Source organism: Pristiophorus japonicus, chromosome 15 (assembly GCF_044704955.1).
Source record: "Pristiophorus japonicus isolate sPriJap1 chromosome 15, sPriJap1.hap1, whole genome shotgun sequence".
Classification (NCBI taxonomy): domain Eukaryota; kingdom Metazoa; phylum Chordata; class Chondrichthyes; family Pristiophoridae; genus Pristiophorus; species Pristiophorus japonicus.
This window is the reverse complement of record NC_091991.1, coordinates 14,215,309-14,233,658: the sequence shown is the minus strand read 5'-3', so window position 1 is coordinate 14,233,658 and position 18,350 is coordinate 14,215,309. Positions and strand designations below refer to the sequence as shown.

The 18,350-nt window shown below is 48.1% G+C and overlaps 1 protein-coding gene across 2 annotated transcripts in view; it reads left to right on the top strand.

Annotated features, from left to right (window-relative positions):
- The window catches only part of LOC139280617 (tetraspanin-9-like), a 230,992-nt gene that overhangs the window by 31,971 nt on the left and 180,671 nt on the right, over nucleotides 1-18,350 (top strand). The window contains exon 2 of one of the 2 annotated variants that reach the window (XM_070900177.1): nucleotides 3,010-3,058. The gene's annotated coding sequence lies outside the window, so the exon portion shown is untranslated. Of the gene's footprint in view, nucleotides 1-3,009; nucleotides 3,059-16,950; nucleotides 16,976-18,350 lie in introns of those variants that run through there. The other variant, XM_070900178.1, reaches the window with a different exon arrangement.

Sequence of the window (18,350 nt, the reverse complement as noted above, 5' to 3'; positions counted from 1 at the left end):
AATGTGGTGGTTTGCTGTCTGATCGCGTCCTAGAACAGGTTGGCAGACAGGAAGCAGAGAGTCGGGATAAACGGGTCCTTTTCAGAATGGCAGGCAGTGACTAGTGGGGTGCCGCAGGGCTCAGTGCTGGGACCCCAGCTAGTTACAATATACATCAATGATTTAGATGAAGGAATTGGATGTAATATCTCCAAATTTGCAGATGACACTAAACTGGGTGGCGGTGTGAGCTGTGAGGAGGATGCTAAGAGGCTGCAGGGTGACTTGGGCAGGTTAGGTGAGTGGGCAAATGCATGGCAGATGCAGTATAATGTGGATAAATGTGAGGTTATCCACTTTGGTGGCAAAAACACGAGGGCAGAATATTATCTGAATTGCGGCAGAATAGGAAAAGGGGAGGTGCAACGAGACCTGGATGTCATGGTACATCAGTCATTGAAAGTTGGCATGCAGGTGCAGCAGGCAGGAAAGAAGGCAAATGCTATGTTGGCCTTCATAGCTAGGGGATTTGAGTATAGGAGCAGGGAGGTTTTAATGCAGTTGTACAGGGCCTTAGTGAGGCCTCACCTAGAATATTGTATTCTGTTTTGATGATCTAGTCTGAGGAAGGAGACTAGACTGCTATTTTTGCTATTGAGGGAGTGCAACGAAGGTTCACCAGACTGATTCCCGGGATGGCAGGACTGACATATAAGGAGCGACTGGATCGACTGGGCCTGTATTCACTGGAGTTTAGAAGGACGAGAGGGAATCTCATAGAAACATATAAAATTCTGACGGGACTGGACAGGTTAGATGCAGGAAGAATGTTCCCGATGTTGGGGAAGTCCAGAACCAGGGGACACAGTCTAAGGATAAGGGGTAGGCCATTTAGAACTGAGATGAGGAGAAACTTCTTCACTCAGAGAGTTGTTAACCTGTGGAATTCCCTGCCGCAGAGAGTTGTTGATGCCAGTTCGTTGGATATATTCAAGAGGGAGTTAGATAAGGTCCTTGCAGCTAAAGGGATCAAAGGGTATGGAGAGCAATCAGGAAAGGGGTACTGAGGTGATGATCAGCCATGATCTTATTGAATGGCGGTGCAGGCTCGAAGGGCCAAATTGCCTACTCCTGCACCTATTTTCTATGTTTCTATGTTTCCCTGCCTGAAAGGGAGTCGCTGTTGATCGATCCTTGCACTGTCTTCATTCTGACCATGTCCTGATTCTCCAGCCCACTCGCTTCTCTCGCCCCTTCCCCATTTTGACTGGTGAGGGCTTTTTGTCAAATAGCAGCTTTCTCCGCCTGAGTTTCAGGAAGAAAAATAATCCTGAAGTGAAACATTCTCCAATACATTGAAACACAACTTATGTGGGATCAAGGGATGAGGTTGGCTGAAATTGGGCAGGACCGTGGGTGTTTGTGAGCATGAGATGATGCTGTGGCAGTCTGATGCTGGTAAAACTCCAAACAACATTCTGATTAAAATAAAGTTCAAGGTAAAGTTAAGCAATGATGTGAAGCAGTTACTTTAATGTAAACAGCACTCCCTGGATTTGCTTCCTGTTAATGGGCTGAATGGTTTGAGTTCAGTCTCTGCTGCACTCATCGTTTGCCTTGCTCATTGCTCATGCCTACATCATTTTAGCAAATATTAGTGTCCTGAACAGCTAATATCTGCCCTGTCCAGTTCTGTGGTTGCTGTATAAATCTCCGGACACTTATTTTTGGCCAAATTTTCCACATTCATTATTTTGGCGGTGGTTGGTAATTTAAGCGCCCTTTTTATTACAGTTCTGCTGATGTATGGGTTATACTATTTTGGCTTCCTGTCTTCTCACTAATCAACCACTATTGCCAAATTACACCGCAAATGCTTCAATGTGTTGGGAGTTTTTAAAAGGATGGCAGTGAATGATTACGCGACTTTACTTCAATGCCGCAATCCGTGGCTGCATATTTATCCTAGTGTAGTAGCTCAACTGATTTCTGTCTCCTCGTGTATTACACAATGGCTTTTACTTCAGTCTGAAGTGGTTTCAGATGTGCATCCACATGAATGACCGCATAACTCAGCCGGTTCGAACTCCAGTCACTGGTGCTATGAGGAATGAAATCAGCTCCAGCAGCTGAACTGTTTTAGATTGCCGCCTTGCAGCCTGCACCTCGACAGGGCGAGAGAGGTGAGCAGCTCACCTAACGAACAAAACCAGGCTTTTGTACCTTCACTGCAGGGGCTAGAGTATAGCTGCAGTCCAGTGCGCGGTATAGCAGCGGTGCGTGGTATAACTGCGGCGCAGTGCACGGTATAACTGTAGTCCGTTGTGCAGTCACAATAGGCCACCTGGAAACAAGTTAAACTTAGTTTCAATATTTTAAAAATGATAGCAGAAAAATCGCTTGCTTAATAAAAGTGTAAGTGCCCAGGGAGCGGAGCCATTGCTGCGCGATGGGCGGGTGTCCTTTGTTGGTGAGTGCAGTGCGATGCGCAGCTGTTAGTGTGGCTGCAGTCTTCACACTCTCGACCAGGCGAGTACCTGGAACAATACCTTAATCTGTTTGTAAAACTCTGAGACCACAGATTAATAGATTTCAACACTCTGAGCAATCAGACACAGAGGCTGTCTGCTTTTCCAGCTGTACGTCTATTTTCTGTCTCAGTTTTAATTCCCTGACTTTTGGCACTGCCTCTGCTTGTGTGCACCTCGACCTTCGCATTGATTCACTGAGGTTAAAGTTACTGTACACCTAAAGTTTCACCATTTCACCCGCAGATCGCCAGAGAAGAATAGATAAATGCAGTTGGTGCATGACCTCAGAAGTGGTTTGATAATCACGTGATCTGGGAATGGAAAATTAGAGGATAGTCTAAATGCTGACATAAAAGTTTGCAGATTACAAAGCTTTAATTTTGGATAAAAGCAGGCTGCAGAAACTATCATCTATTTCAGTACTTCCATCAACCTCGTGACGTGTTATTAATATTAACATGTTAAATCGCTTCTACTGAACCTCTTTCCTTTATTTCAGAGAACACGCCGGCTTGGCTGTGTGCACAATAACCATCGACTTGGACTGGGTAAGAATTGACATTGTTGTACCTCTACTTGGACTGTAACCTGTTAATGCCAGTTATTGCCATGACAACCGATTGTGCCCAACTTCCGCGGGAGTCTGTTCTTCACACCAGGGTTTGGGGCAGGGGATACTTTCATCCGCAAACCAAACTCCGTGAGAAGTGAGGTCCATTTTCAGTCGAGTGAGTGTCTCACTTATTCTGGCTATCGTGTTAATACCATCATCATCATCATAGGCAGTCCCTCTGAATCGAGGAAGACTTGCTTCCACTCTTTAAAAAAAATGAGTCCTTAGGTGGCTGAACAGTCCAGTACGAGAACCACCGTCCCTGTCACAGGTGGGACAGACAGTCATTGAGAGAAAGGGTGGGTGGGACTGGTTTGCCGCACGCTCCTTCCGCTGCCTGCGCTTGGTTTCTGCACGCTCTCGGTGACGAGACTCGAGGTGCTCAGCGCCCTCCCGGATGCACTTCCTCCACTTAGGGCAGTCTTTGGCCAGGGATTCCCAGGTGTCAGTGGGGATGTTGCACTTTACCAGGGAGGCTTTGAGGGTGTCCTTGTAACGTTTCCTATGCCCACCTTTGGCTCGTTTGCCGTGAAGGAGTTCCGAGTAGAGCGCTTGCTTTGGCAGTCTCGTGCCTGACATGCGAACAATGTGGCCTGCCCAGCAGAGCTAATCGAGTGTGGTCAGTGCTTCAATGCTGGGGATGTTGGCCTGATCGAGGACACTAACGTTGGTGCGTCTGTCCTCCCAGGGGATATGCAGGATCTTGCGGAGACGTCGGTGGTATTTCTCCAGCAACTTGAGGTGTTCATGGTTCGTGTCTATGAGCCATATAGGAGGGGGGTGGGTATAACTTCACGTTGACAGTGGCTGTCTGAACGATGGGGCCCGAGACTACACGCAGGAAAGCAGTGTGCAAACATTCGACCCGTTTGTCTGACTACTCTCCGCACTTTCGTCCAGCGGTAACACACTCGCTTTAAGCTGCCTGGTGTTTCTGTAAAGATACATTTCAGACAAACTCATTAAGCCTTTCATGCTCGTATTGCAGCAGTGACCATGTTTGTACCTCACATCCCATCTGATATTCCGGGTTGGTCCCGTATATCTCCTAGCGTGAGCTCCAGTGTTTGTTACCTGACCGTATGATTTTAGGGGGAAAATTGCTGTCCGAGGCAACCTTCGTACGAATGCCTCCGACCCCAAAAAACCTACGGGGTCCCGGAGGAACGTGGGATCCCGGTCGGAGGCCCAGATTCGTTGCGCAGCGCACGGCGAGATAGGACTTCCCCGTACGTACAAGCTGGAGTCACGTGGGCCGGGACCACCAATCACTGTGCAGTATTCTCATTGATAAAAATGGGAGCTCTGTTGTACGGCCTCCCATGACTATCAGTGAGAAAAACCCTAAAACACCGAAACACAGCATAATAAATAAATAAAACGCCTCTCATATTTAAAATTAATTGAAATTAAATATTTTAGAGAAAAAATAATATTTTTTGGAATTCTTTTGTGTTTTAATAGTGTTAAAAATAAACTTGCCTTAATGGACAGTGTTTTTTAATATAAAAATAAGTGTTTAAATTTAATTATGTTTTAAAACTCTTACGCTGATAAAAGAAAGCTAATGTGCCTGCTTTCACTAAGCAAAAGAGTTTGAAGGACATTCTCCGGGCATGAGTGGGGCAAATAGCCCAATCTCTCCCGCGCGGATGTCCTTCTCCCGGGGATGCGGAGGATCTGTACGGAGAAATCTTCAAGCATTGAGAAAGCTGGTTTTCAGCACATGAGCGTCTTGGCATGAAAACCTGCTTTTGTGAGGCCTCGTTGGGTCCGTGCATATTCTGGACCCACCCGGGGAGGCTGGGATTTCCGGCCCGTTGTATTTTACCTTGTATATCACAGTCATGTGATTTCCAACCCAAGAGCAGGGAGATGGTACAGAAGTCAGTTCCCGATCTGTGGGATACTTGTTTTGAATACTCCTGCACATGATCACTATAGAAAATACACACCCAGTTTGTTCAGTTCTGACTCTGATTTTTCACTTCCCCAAAGTGATTCTGGTCAGTTATGGTTGCAGAATCTGAGGGTTAATTACTACTGGCTGCCACCACTTCCCTCCCGTCTGTTTCTCATTTTTGATGTGGCAGGAATTGGGGAAAATGCTGCCTTTAATTCCTGGGATGGGGGATTGTCCTTTGAGGAGAGATTGAGTGGACTAGGCCGATATTCCCTCGTGTTTAGAAGAATGAGAGGTGATCGGGGATCGGAGAGGCCTACAAAGGTCGCGAGATCAGGAGTCGGGAGGTGCGTTGCTGAGGCGTGTGTCCGGGGATCGGAGAGGCCTATAAAGGCCGCAAGATCAGGAGTTGGGAGGTGCGTTGCTGAGGCGTGTGTCCGGGGATCAGAGAGGCCTATAAAGGCCGCAAGATCAGGAGTCAGGAGGTGCGTTGCTGAGGCGTGTGTCCGGGGATCAGAGAGGCCTATAAAGGCCGCGAGATCAGGAGTCGGGAGGTGCGTTGCTGAGGCGTGTGTCCGGGGATCGGAGAGGCCTATAAAGGCCGCAAGATCAGGAGTTGGGAGGTGCGTTGCTGAGGCGTGTGTCCGGGGATCAGAGAGGCCTATAAAGGCCGCGAGATCAGGAGTCAGGAGGTGCGTTGCTGAGGCGTGTGTCCGGGGATCAGAGAGGCCTATAAAGGCCGCAAGATCAGGAGTCAGGAGGTGCGTTGCTGAGGCGTGAGTCCGGGGATCGGAGAGGTCTACAAAGGCCGCGAGATCAGGAGTCAGGATGTGCGTCACTGAGGCGTGTGTCCGGGGATCGGAGAGGCCTATAAAGACCGCGAGATCAGGAGTCAGGAGGTGCGTCGTTGAGGCGTGTGTCCGGGGATCGGAGAGGCCTATAAAGACCGCGAGATCAGGAGTCAGGAGGTGCGTCGTTGAGGCGTGTGTCCGGGGATCGGAGGGGCCTACAAAGGCCGCGAGATCAGGAGTCAGGATGTGCGTCGTTGAGGCGTGTGTCCGGGGATCGGAGGGGCCTATAAAGGCCGCGAGATCAGGAGTCAGGATGTGCGTCGTTGAGGCGTGTGTCCGGGGATTGGAGGGGCCTATAAAGGCCGCGAGATCAGGAGTCAGGATGTGCGTCGCTGAGGCGTGTGTCCGGGGATCGGAGGGGCCTACAAAGGCCAGCTTGTGCAGCTGCAGGGAAAAGGCAATAAAGAAGTAGAAAGAAATCGAAAGGTGATGTCACAGCCAAGGGGGTAAGTGATTGGCTGGTGATTGGTGAGTAGCTTTTCTTTGTCCTTCTTTATCAGTAAGTAACATTTAGCATTGTTGCCAATTTAACTTAATCTAAGGGGGGCTAAGTCATGGCAGGACAGCTCGGACACGTGTTATGCTCCTCCTGTGGGAAACAGAGACATAGAAAATAGGTGCGGGAGTAGGCCATTCGGCCGTTGGAGCCTGCACCGCCATTCAATGAGTTCATGGCTGAACATGCAACTTCAGTACCCCATTCCTGCTTTCTTGCCATACCCCTTGATCCCCCCTCGTAATAAGGACTACATCTAACTCCTTTTTGAATATATTTAGTGAATTGGCCTCAACAACTTTCTGTGGTAGAGAATTCCACAGGTTCACCACTCTCTGGGTGAAGAAATTCCTCCTCATCTCGGTCCTAAATGGCTTACCCCTTATCCTTGGACTGTGACACCTGGTTCTGGACTTCCCCAACATTGGGAACATTCTTCCTGCATCTAACCTGTCTAAACCCGTCAGAATTTTAAATGTTTCTATGAGGTCCCCTCTCATTCTTCTGAACTCCATGAATACAAGCCCAGTTGATCCAGTCTTTCTTGATATGTCAGTCCCGCCATCCCGGGAATCAGTCTGGTGAACCTTCGCTGCACTCCCTCAATAGCAAGAACGTTCTTCCTCAAGTTAGGAGACCAAAACTGTACACAATACTCCAGGTGTGGCCTCACCAAGGCCCTGTACAACTGTAGTAACACCTCCCTGCCCCTGTACTCAAATCCCCTCACTATGAAGGCCAGCATGCCATTTGCTTTCTTAACCGCCTGCTGTGCCTGCATGCCAATCTTCAATGACTGATGTATCATGACACCCAGGTCTCGTTGCACCTCCCCTTTTCCTAATCTGTCACCATTCAGATAATAGTCTGTCTCTCTGTTTTTACCACCAAAATGGATAACCTCACATTTATCCACATTATACTTCATCTGCCATGCATTTGCCCACTCACCTAACCTATCCAAGTCACTCTGCAGCCTCATAGCATCCTCCTCGCAGCTCACACTGCCACCCAACTTGGTGTCATCCGCAAATTTGGAGATACTACATTTAATCCCCTCGTCTAAATCATTAATGTACAATGTCTCTGTCGACGACGTGTGCGGGAAGTGTATCCACCTCCAGCTCCTGACGGATCGCATTGCGGCACTGGAGCGGAGGGTGGATTCACTCTGGAGCATGCACAATGCTAAGAATGATGTGAATAGCACGTTTAGTGAGTTGGTCTCACCACAGGTAAAGGGTACACTGCCAGATAGTAAATGGGTGACCAACAGGAAGAGCAGTGCAGGGGTCCCCTGCAGTCATCCCCCTGCAAAACAGATACACCGCTTTGGGGGATGATTCATCAGGGGAGGGCAGCAGCAGCCAAGTTCATGGCACTGTGGGTGGCTCTGCTGCACAGGAGGGCAGGAAAAAGAGTGGGAGAGCGATAGTGATAGGGGATTCAATTGTAAGGGGAATAGATTGGCGTTTCTGCGGCCGCAACCAAGACTCCAGGATGGTATGTTGCCTCCCTGGCGCAAGGGTCAAGGATGTCTCAGAGAGGGTGCAGGACATTCTGAAAAGGGAGGGTGAACAGCCAGTTGTTGTGGTGCATATAGGTACCAACAATATAGGTTAAAAAAAATGGATGAGGTCCTACGAGACGAATTTAGGGAGCTAGGAGCTAAATTAAAAAGTAGGACCTCAAAAGTAGTAATCTCAGGATTGCTACCAGTGCCACGTGCTAGTCAGAGTAGGAATCGCAGGATAGCTCAGATGAATACGTGGCTTGAGCAGTGGTGCAGAAGGGAGGGATTCAAATTCCTGGGGCATTGGAACCGGTTCTGGGGGAGGTGGGACCAGTATAAACCGGACGGTCTGCACCCTGGGCAGGACCGGAACCAATGTCCTTGGGGGAGTGTTTGCTAGTGCTGTTGGGTAGGAGTTAAACTAATATGGCAGGGGGATGGGAACCTATGCAGGGAGGCAGAGGGAAACAAGAGGGAGACAGAGGCAAAAGATAGAAAGGAGAATAGTAAAAGTGGAGGGCAGAGAAACCCAAGGCAAAAAACAAAAAGGGCCACATTACAGCAAAATTCCAAATGTGCAAGGTGTGTTTAAAAAGACAAGCTTGAAGGCTCTGTGCCTCAATGCGAGGAGTATTCGGAATAAGGTGGATGAATTAACTGCGCAGATAGCAGTTAATGGATATGATGTAATTGGCATCACAGAGACATGGCTCCAGGGTGACCAAGGCTGGGAACTCAACATCCAAGGGTATTCAGCATTTAGGAAGGATAGACAGAAAGGAAAAGGAGGCGGGGTGGTGTTGCTGGTTAAAGAGGAAATTAATGCAATAGTAAGGAAAGATATTGGCTTGGATGATGTGGAATTGGTATGGGTGGAGCTGCGGAATACCAAAGGGCAGAAAACGCTGGTGGGAGTTGTGTACAGGCCACCAAACAGTAGTAGTGAGGCTGGGGACAGCATCAAACAAGAAATAAGGGATGTGTGCAATAAAGGTACAGCAGTTATCATGGGCGACTTTAACTTACATAAAGATTGGGCTAACCAAACTGGTAGCAATGCGGTGGAGGAGGATTTCCTGAAGTGTATTAGGGATGGTTTTCTTGACCAATATGTCGAGGAACCAACTAGAGAGCTGGCCATCCTAGACTGGGTGATGTGTAATGAGAAGGGACTAATTAGCAATCTTGTTGTGCGAGGCCCCTTGGGGAAGAGTGACCATAATATGGTAGAATTATTTTATTAAGATGGAGAGTGACACAGTTAATTCAGAAACTAGGGTCCTAAACTTAAGGAAAGCTAACTTCGACGGCATGAGGCGCGAATTGGCTAGAAGAAACTGGCAAATTATACTTAAAGGGTTGACGGTGGATAGGCAATGGCAAACATTTATAGATAGAAACATAGAAACATAGAAAATAGGTGCAGGAGTAGGCCATTCGGCCCTTCTAGCCTGCACCGCCATTCAATGAGTTCATGGCTGAACATGCAACTTCAGTACTCCATTCCTGCTTTCTCGCCATACCCCTTGATCTCACTAGCAGTAAGGACTTCATCTAACTCCTTTTTGAATATATAAAGACACTTATCTTTCATGTGATGCAACCTCTGCTACAGTCAAGATCACATGGATGAACTTCAACAGTTGTACATCCCTGTCTGGAGTAAAAATAAAACGGGGAAGATGGCTCCACCGTGGCTAACAAGAGAAATTAAGGATAGCCTTAAATCCAAGGAAGAGGCATATAAATTGGCCAGAAAAAGCAGCAAACCTGAGGACTGGGAGAAATTTAGAATTCAACAGAGGAGGACAAAGGGTTTAATTAGGAGGGGGAAAATAGAGTACGAGAGGAAGCTTGCCGGGAACATAAAAACTGACTGCAAAAGCTTCTGTAGATATGCCGAAGAGAAAAAAATTAGTGAAGGCAAATGTAGGTCCCTTGCAGTCGGACTCAGGTGAATTAATAATGGGGAACAAAGAAATGGCAGACCAATTGAACAATTGCTTTGGTTCTGTCTTCACGAAGGAAGACACAAATGACCTTCCGGATGTACTAGGGGACCGAGTGTCTAGTGAGAAGGAGGAACTGAAGGATATCCTTATTAAACGGGAAATTGTTTTGGGGAAATTGATGAGATTGAAGGCCGATAAATCCCCGGGGTCTGATAGTCTGCATCGCAGAGTACTTAAGGAGGTGGCCCTAGAAATAGTGGATGCATTGGTGATCATTTTCCAACAGTCTATCAACTCTGGATCAGTTCCTATGGACTGGAGGGTAGCTAATGTAACACCACTTTTTAAAAAAGGAAGGAGAGACAAAATGGGTAATTATAAACTGGTTAGCCCGACATCAGTAGTGCGGAAAATGTTGGAATCAATTATTAAGGATGAAATAGCAGCGCATTTGGACAGCAGTGACCGGATCGGTCCAAGTCAGCATGGATTCGTGAAAGGGAAATCATGCTTGACAAATCTTCTGGAATTTTTTGAGGATGTAACTGGTAGAGTGGACAAGGGAGAACCAGTGGATGTGGTGTATTTGGACTTTCAAAAGGCCTTTGACAAGGTGTACAAAATCAAAGCACATGGCATTGGGGGTAATGTACTGGCATGGATAGAAAATTGGTTGGCAGACAGGAAGCAGAGAGTCGGGATAAACGGGTCCTTTTCGAAATGGGAGGCAGTGACTAGTGGAGTGCCGCAGTGTTCAGTGCTGGGACTCCAGCTCTTAACATTATACATTAATGATTTGGATGAAGGAATTGAGTGTAATATCTCCACGTTTGCAGATGACACTAAACTGGGTGGTGGTGTGAGCTGTGAGGAGGATGCTAAGAGGCTGCAGGGTGATTTGGACAGGTTAGGTGAGTGGGCAAATGCATGGCAGATGCAGTATAATGTGGATAAATGTGAGTTTATCCACTTTGGGGGCAAAAACACGAAGGCAGAATATTATCTGAATGGTGGCAGATTAGGAAAAGGGGAGGTGCAACGAGACCAGGGTGTCATGGTTCATCAGTCATTGAAAGTTGGCATGCAGGTACAGCAGGCGGTGAAGAAGGCAAATGGCATGATGGCTAGGGGATATGAGTATAGGAGCAGGGAGGTCTTACTGCAATTGTACAGGGCCTTGGTGAGGCCTCACCTGGAATATTGTGTTCAGTTTTGGTCTCCTAATCTGAGGAAGGATGTTCTTGCTATTGAGGGAGTGCAGCGAAGGTTCACCAGACTGATTCCAGGGATGGCTGGACTGACATATGAGGAAAGACTGGATCAACTGGGCCTTTATACACTGGAGTTTAGAAGGATGAGAGGGGATCTCATCGAAACGTATAAGATTCTGACGGGATGGGACAGGTTAGATGCGGGATGAATGTTCCCGATGTTGGGGAAGTCTAGAACCAGGGGACACTGTCTTTAGGATAAGGGGTAGGCCATTTAGGACTGAGATGAGGAGAAACTTCTTCACTCAGAGAGTTGTTAACCTGTGGAATTCCCTGCCGCAGAGAGTCGTTGATGCCAGTTAATTGGATATGTTCAAGAGGGAGTTAGATATGGCCCTTACGGCTAAAGGGATCAAGGGGTCTGGAGAGAAAGAGGGAAAAGGGGTACTGAGGTGAATGATCAGCCATGATCATATTGAATGGTGGTGCAGGCTCGAAGGGCCGAATGGCCTACTCCACCTATTTTCTATGTTTCTATCCCATTGAAACATATAAATTCTTACAGGGATTGACAGGATATATGGTGGGAGGCTGTTTCCTCTGGCTGCGGGGTCTAGAACCAGGAGTTCACAGTCTCAGAATAAAGGGTCGGCCATTGAGTACTGAGATGAGGAGAAATTTCTTCAGAGGATGATGAATCTTCGGAATTCTCTATCCCACAGGGCTGTGGAGACTCAGTCATTGAGTATATTCAAAAAAGGAAAAAGAAAGTCTTTTATATCATGCCTTTCATGACCTCAGGACGACCCAAAGTGATGTAAAGCCAATGAAGTACTTTTGATGTGCAGTCACTGTATTAATGTAGGAAACGCAGCAGCCAATTTGCGCACAACAAACTCCCACAAACAGCAATGTGATAATGACCAGATAACCTGTTTTTGTTATGTTGATTGAGAGATAAATATGGCCAGGACACCGGGGATAACTTCCCTGCTCTTCTTCAAAATAGTGCTGTGGGATCTTTTATGTCCACCTGAGAGGGCCGACAGGGGCTCGGTTTAATGTCTCATCAGAAAGACGGCCCCTCCGACAGTGCGGCACTCCCTCAGTGCTGCCCCTCCGACAGTGCGGCACTCCCTCAGTGCTGCCCCTCCGACAGTGCGGCACTCCCTCAGTGCTGCCCCTCCGACAGTGCGGCACTCCCTCAGTGCTGCCCCTCCGACAGTGCGGCACTCCCTCAGTGCTGCCCCTCCGACAGTGCGGCGCTCCCTCAGTGCTGCCCCTCCGACAGTGCGGCGCTCCCTCAGTGCTGCCCCTCCGACAGTGCGGCGCTCCCTCAGTGCTGCCCCTCCGACAGTGCGGCACTCCCTCAGTGCTGCCCCTCCGACAGTGCGGCGCTCCCTCAGTGGTTCCCCTCCGACAGTGCGGCTCTCCCTCAGTGCTGCCCCTCCGACAGTGCGGCGCTCCCTCAGTACTGCCCCTCCGACAGTGCGGCGCTCCCTCAGTACGGCACTGGAGTGTCAGCCTGGATTTTTGTGCTCGAGCCCCTGGAGTGGAACAAGACCGAGATCGATTTTTGGATACTAAAGGGATATGGGGATTGGGCGGGAAAGTGGAGTTGAGGTCGAAGATCAGCCATGATCTTATTGAATGGCGGAGCAGACTGGAGGGGCCAAATGGCCGACTACTGCTCTGAATTCTTGTGTTCTCTAGTTTTCTCCTTTTTGCTACTTCAAAGCGTTTGCCTTTTAATCATGAGTCTGCTCCTCCCCCTCCCCCATCTCCTGCCTGTACCCAGTCAGCACAGATCCCTGGCTGAGAATTCGATTATTCTTGACGTTTGATAAAGTGCCATAATAGACTTGTTCGCATGGATACTATTGTGTGTGTAAGCACTCTAATAATGACTCCACAAAGCAAGATATTGTACTTGAACTGTGATGACCTTAGGCCATTTATTGCAGCTTCTGAGTGAGGGTACAGCACGGTGAGTTCCCTTTTATACCTGGTTACCTGTGGTGTACAGGTGACCCCTAGGTCTCCACCAGTTGCACCCTCTGGTGGTACAAGCATAATGTATACACTCTGAAGGTATATCCAGTAGTCTTATGTAACTTTACATTGAGTGTACAGGGAGTATACTTATGTTCTACATACACAACAGATACAACATTGGCTGAGGGACAGAAAGCAGAGAGTAGTGGAGACCGGTTGTTTTTTAGACTGCAAGGAGTATACAGTGGTGTTCCCCAGGGTCAGTATTAGGACAACTGTTCTTTTTGATAGATATTAATTACCAGAACCTGGGTAGACAGGGCATCATTTCAAAGTTTGCAGATGATTTAAACTCGTAAATGCAGTAAATAGTGAGGAGGATAGCAGCAGACCTCAAGGGGAGATAGACTGATTGATGAAATGGGCAGACATGTGGCGGATGGAATTTAATGCCGAGAAGTTTGAAGTGATACATTTGGTAGGAAGTATGAGGAGAGGCAATCTACAGGCATCGGTTTCTCTGATTCATCTACACGTGAGCGTTTCTCTTCAAAAACATCACCCTGAAATCCCTGGTACATGCTCCTCACGGGGAGAGATAGACTGAGTCTCCTCACGGGGCGGGGGGGAGATAGACAGAGTCTCCTCACCGGGGGTGGGGGGTTGGACCGAGTCTCCTCACGGGGGGGAGATAGACCGAGTCTCCTCACGGCGGTGGGGAGATAGACCGAGTCCCCTCACGGTGGGGGGGGGGGGGGGGAGGTGAGGGGAGAGAGATAGACCGAGTCTCCTCACGGGGGGGAGATGAACCGAGAGGAGATAGACTGAGTCTCCTCACAGACAGTCTCACACTTTGGATGGAAAATTGAAAGTGAAACTGCCCAGGTATGTCCTGTCCACAAAAAGCAGGACAAATCCAATCCAGCCAATTACTGTCCCAACAGCCTCCACTCGATCATCAGCAAAGTGATGGAAGGTGTCGTCAACAGTGCTATCAAGTGGCACTTACTCACCAATAACCTGATCATCGATGCCCAGTTTGGGTTCCGCCAGGACCACTCGGCTTTAAACCTCATTACAGCCTTGGTCCAACCATGGACAAAAGAGCTGAATTCCAGAAGTGAGGTGAGAGTGACTGCCCTTGACATCAAGGCAGCATTTGACCGAGTGTGGCATCAAGGAGCCCGAGTAAAACTGAAGTCAATGGGAATTGGGGAAAACTTTCCATTGGCTGGACTCATACCTCGCAAAAAGGAAGATGGCTGTCATTGTTGGAGGTCAATCATCACAGCCCCAGGACATTGCTGCAGGAGTTCCTCAGGGCAGTGTCCTAGGCCCAACCATCTTCAGCTGCTTCATCAATGACCATCCCTCCATCATAAGGTCAGAAGTGGGGATGTTTGCTGATGACACCGTGTTCAGTTTCATTCGCAACTCCTCAGAAAATGAAGTAGTCCATGCCTGTATGCAGCAAAACTGGACGATAGTTATGCTTGGGCTGATAAGTGGCAAGTAACATTCGTGCCACACAAGTGCCAGGCAATGACTATCTCCAACAAGCGGGAGTCTAACCGCCGCCCCTTGACATTCAACGGCATTACTATCACCGAATCTCCCACCATCAACATCCTGGGGGTCACCATTGACCAGAAACTTAACTGGACCAGCCACATAAATACTGTGGCTACAAGAGCAGGTTTTCTACCATCTACAAAGCACAAGTCAGGAATGTGATGGAATACTCCCCACTGGCCTGGATGAGTGCAGCTCCAACAACACTCAAGAAGCTCGACACCATCCAAGACAAAGCAGCCTGTTTGATTGGCACCCCATCCACCACCTTCAACATTCACTCCCTCCACCACTGGCGCACCGTGGCTGCAGTGTATCTACAAGATGTACTGCAGTAACATGCCAAGGCTTCTTCGGCAGCACCTCCCAAACTCGCAAACTCGTGATCTTTACCCCCTAAAAGGACAAGGGCAGCAGATGCATGGGAACACCACCACCTCCAAGTTCCCCTCTAAGTCACACACCATCCCATGTTGGAAATATATCGGCCGTTCCTTCAATGTCACTGGGTTAAAATTCTGGAACTCCCTGCCTAACAGCACTGTGGGAGCACCTTCACCACACGGACTGCAGCGGTTCAAGAAGGCGGTTCACCACCACCTTCTCAAGGGCAATTAGGGATGGGCAATAAATGCCGGCCTTGCCAGCGACGCCCACATCCCAGGAACAAATTTAAAAAATTTTTTTTAATCCAAAAGCAACATCCTGTGCATAGTGGAAATCTGAAATATAAACAGGAAATGCTGGAAACACCCCATCTGTGGAGAGAGAAAGGGCATGTAGGTTTCTGGTCGATGACCCTTTGTCAGAACTGGAAAAGGTTAGAGGGAAATCTATACCACAAATCCATTTTATTGGGAAGAATCCTGGGATGCTCCAGGAATATTCCTCAACTCTATCAACCTCCAATCCCCATGATGATGTACATCAGTATATTTTCTATTTCAATTTCTTGTGCATAGATTATCAAGATTAATGAGTATCCCTGGAGGTGACTCAACCCTGAATCAAAACATAAGTTGATGACTAATTTAAATTGAACCAGTTTGTCTGTACTGGTTTGATATTCCCACGATCCCCTCTCGCTTCTCTGGAATCATAATCTGTCGTTCCTTGTCTGTGGTGTACAAGAACTCTATCCTTTATACTTCGATACATCTGACCTCCTGGCTTATTGCAGCACTGTATCTCGCCTCAAACTTCAGATTAGATAAACGCTAAATCATGCCCTTAATTTGGTTCCAAATCTACATCGGTGCCAGTGCACTCCAGCTTTGCAGTCTGCAGACCTAGACACAGCAGGACAGCGGCATTGGTGACGGAGGGGAAAGTGCTGATTAGGGACAGAGTGCAAACTGAGACAAGAGCCAGTGGGCATTTGGGAAATGATGGGATGTGAGGAAGATGTTTCAGTCGTCTTGTTGTGTAGTGTTACAAGAACAGGCTTCGAAAGTTGGATACTGTGGTGCTCACTGAACCCTGGACATGTGCAGTCTCTGTAGCCTTGTGGGCCTGTGAGGGTGACTGGGAATCCACATCCTATCCCACAGGAACAGTCTGAACATTGGGGCCCCTGTTGCCCGAGAGCCAAGCACTACGCAGTCTCTGTATCCATATCCTGGATAAGGAATATGTTACCTCTCCAAAACCCCCTGACAACCCTTCCACTCTGCAGCAGTGTGTAACCGTTTGCTTTACCTTGCTATCTATCCCTCTGGCCTCTTGGTGTGATTGTAGGGGGCTCAGTGAGCCCAGCCACTGGAGGGTGAGACGCTGTGACAGCAGTGCCCCGAGAAAGGGAAAACAGAGAGAAACCAGAGGTCATTCTTGGGAAAACCTCTGTCTCATTCCTCCTGAAGGCGATTGGGGAATCAGCGGCTCCCAGTGTCTCACTGGTAGATGTGATTAACTACCTCCTGTTCCTCCTGAATCTGTCCCCAAACCCTCCGGCAAGTGTTGGCATTGTGTCTGTCAGGCTGCCCAAGTCATCACAGTCCCGTTTTGGGCAGATTGTGGAAACTTGACTAAAAATCCCGTCTGATCGGGAGCAGCTGCCATAAAGGAACATCTTCGATTTGCTTTCCCTTCTGGATCCAGGCCTAGGCCCTGAGGGGAAGTATATATTCCAACTCACCGGGCCAATGATTCCTCGAGCTAATCGTTTTATCCGCAGATTTAAGACTTTTGCAGTAGGCTGAGATTTCAGCCAGTAGCCACTAGGTGGCAGACATCGTCCAGTAACCTTTCACTCATCAAGGGTTTTATGACAAATTTCACAGAGCCTTAACTAACCCACTAACTCAGGCCTGTCGTATTTCTCCAATCCTTCCAGAATCATACGAATCTCGACACTCTCAAGGTCAGAATTCTTTTTGTATGAATATATAAGCAAGGAAGTTATGATGAACCTGTATAAAACACTGGTTCGGCCTCAACTGGAGTATTGTGTCCAATTCTGGGCACGGCACTTTAAGAAGGATGTGAAGGCCTTGGAGAGGGTGCGGAAAAGATTTACTAGAATGGTTTCCAGGATGAGGGATTTCAGTAACATGGATAGACTGGAGAAGCTGGAGTTGTTCTCCTTGGAGCAGAGAAGGTTGAGAGGAGATTTGATCAAGGTGTTCAAAATCATGAGGGGTCTGGACAGAGTAGAGAGAGAGAAACTGTTCCCATTGGTGGAAGGGTCGAGAACCAGAGGACGCAGATTTAAGGTGATTGGCAAAAGAACCAAAGGCGACATGAGGAAAAACCTTTTTACGCAGCGAGTGGTTAGGATCTGGAATGCACGGCCTGAGAGGGTGCTGGAGGCAGACTCAATCGTGGCTTTCAAAAAGGAGTAGCCATTCTGTGATGCTATTTAAGATAGTGATGAGATTTCGGAGCTCTGATTTTGTTAGCTTGCATTGTGCTTGTGGTAAATCCTGAATCTTTTATACCGTTTATTTGGGTGACACGTGAAGGGATCAATTTTTAAAATGTTTTGCCTGTGTTGCCGCCTGTCTGCCCAGTGAATCCATCGACCGTTCACATCCGCGACAACGCACCAAAGCTGGGCACAAACAAACCCGCTGCAAAATATCATCGGCACCGTTCACAGCTCAGGAGGCCATTCGGCCCATCGTCCCTGTGCCATCCCTCTGAAAGAGTTAGCTCCTTAGTTCCAGTGCCAAGCCCTTTCCCCAAACCCTTTTCAATTACTCCACTTCCCTTTTGTAAGCTATTCTAGATTTTGCTTCCAGTGCTGATTACAACATTCGGGAAAGATTGAACCAGTTAGGCCTTTTTTTCTTTAGAAAAGGGAAGACTCAGAGGGGACCTGATCGAGCTTTTTAAAATTCTGAATGGGTTGGACAGGGCAGATGTCGAGAGAATGTTTCCACTTGTGGGAGAATCCAAAACTAGGGCCATAAATACAGGATAGTTACTGATAAATCCGGTCGGGAAATGAGGAGAATTTTCTTGGAGGTGCTTATTTGCACTGCAAAAATGGCCAACGGGCTCCATCCCTTATTTCCGATTGGTCCCCTTGGAGGATAGGCTACATCCTGACGTTTCACAGGAATGTGTAACTGGAACTGCCCATCCCAAGGTCTCACTGACTTTGCAAATTGTAACTCGATCCACTTTGACTTCCTGAAGTGACAGAGGACAGAGCTCCCCAGAAGACAGCAAGAGCCAGCCAAAGTGCCTTACCCCAGTCCAAGTACAACCTCCCCCACCTCCCCGCCCCCCCC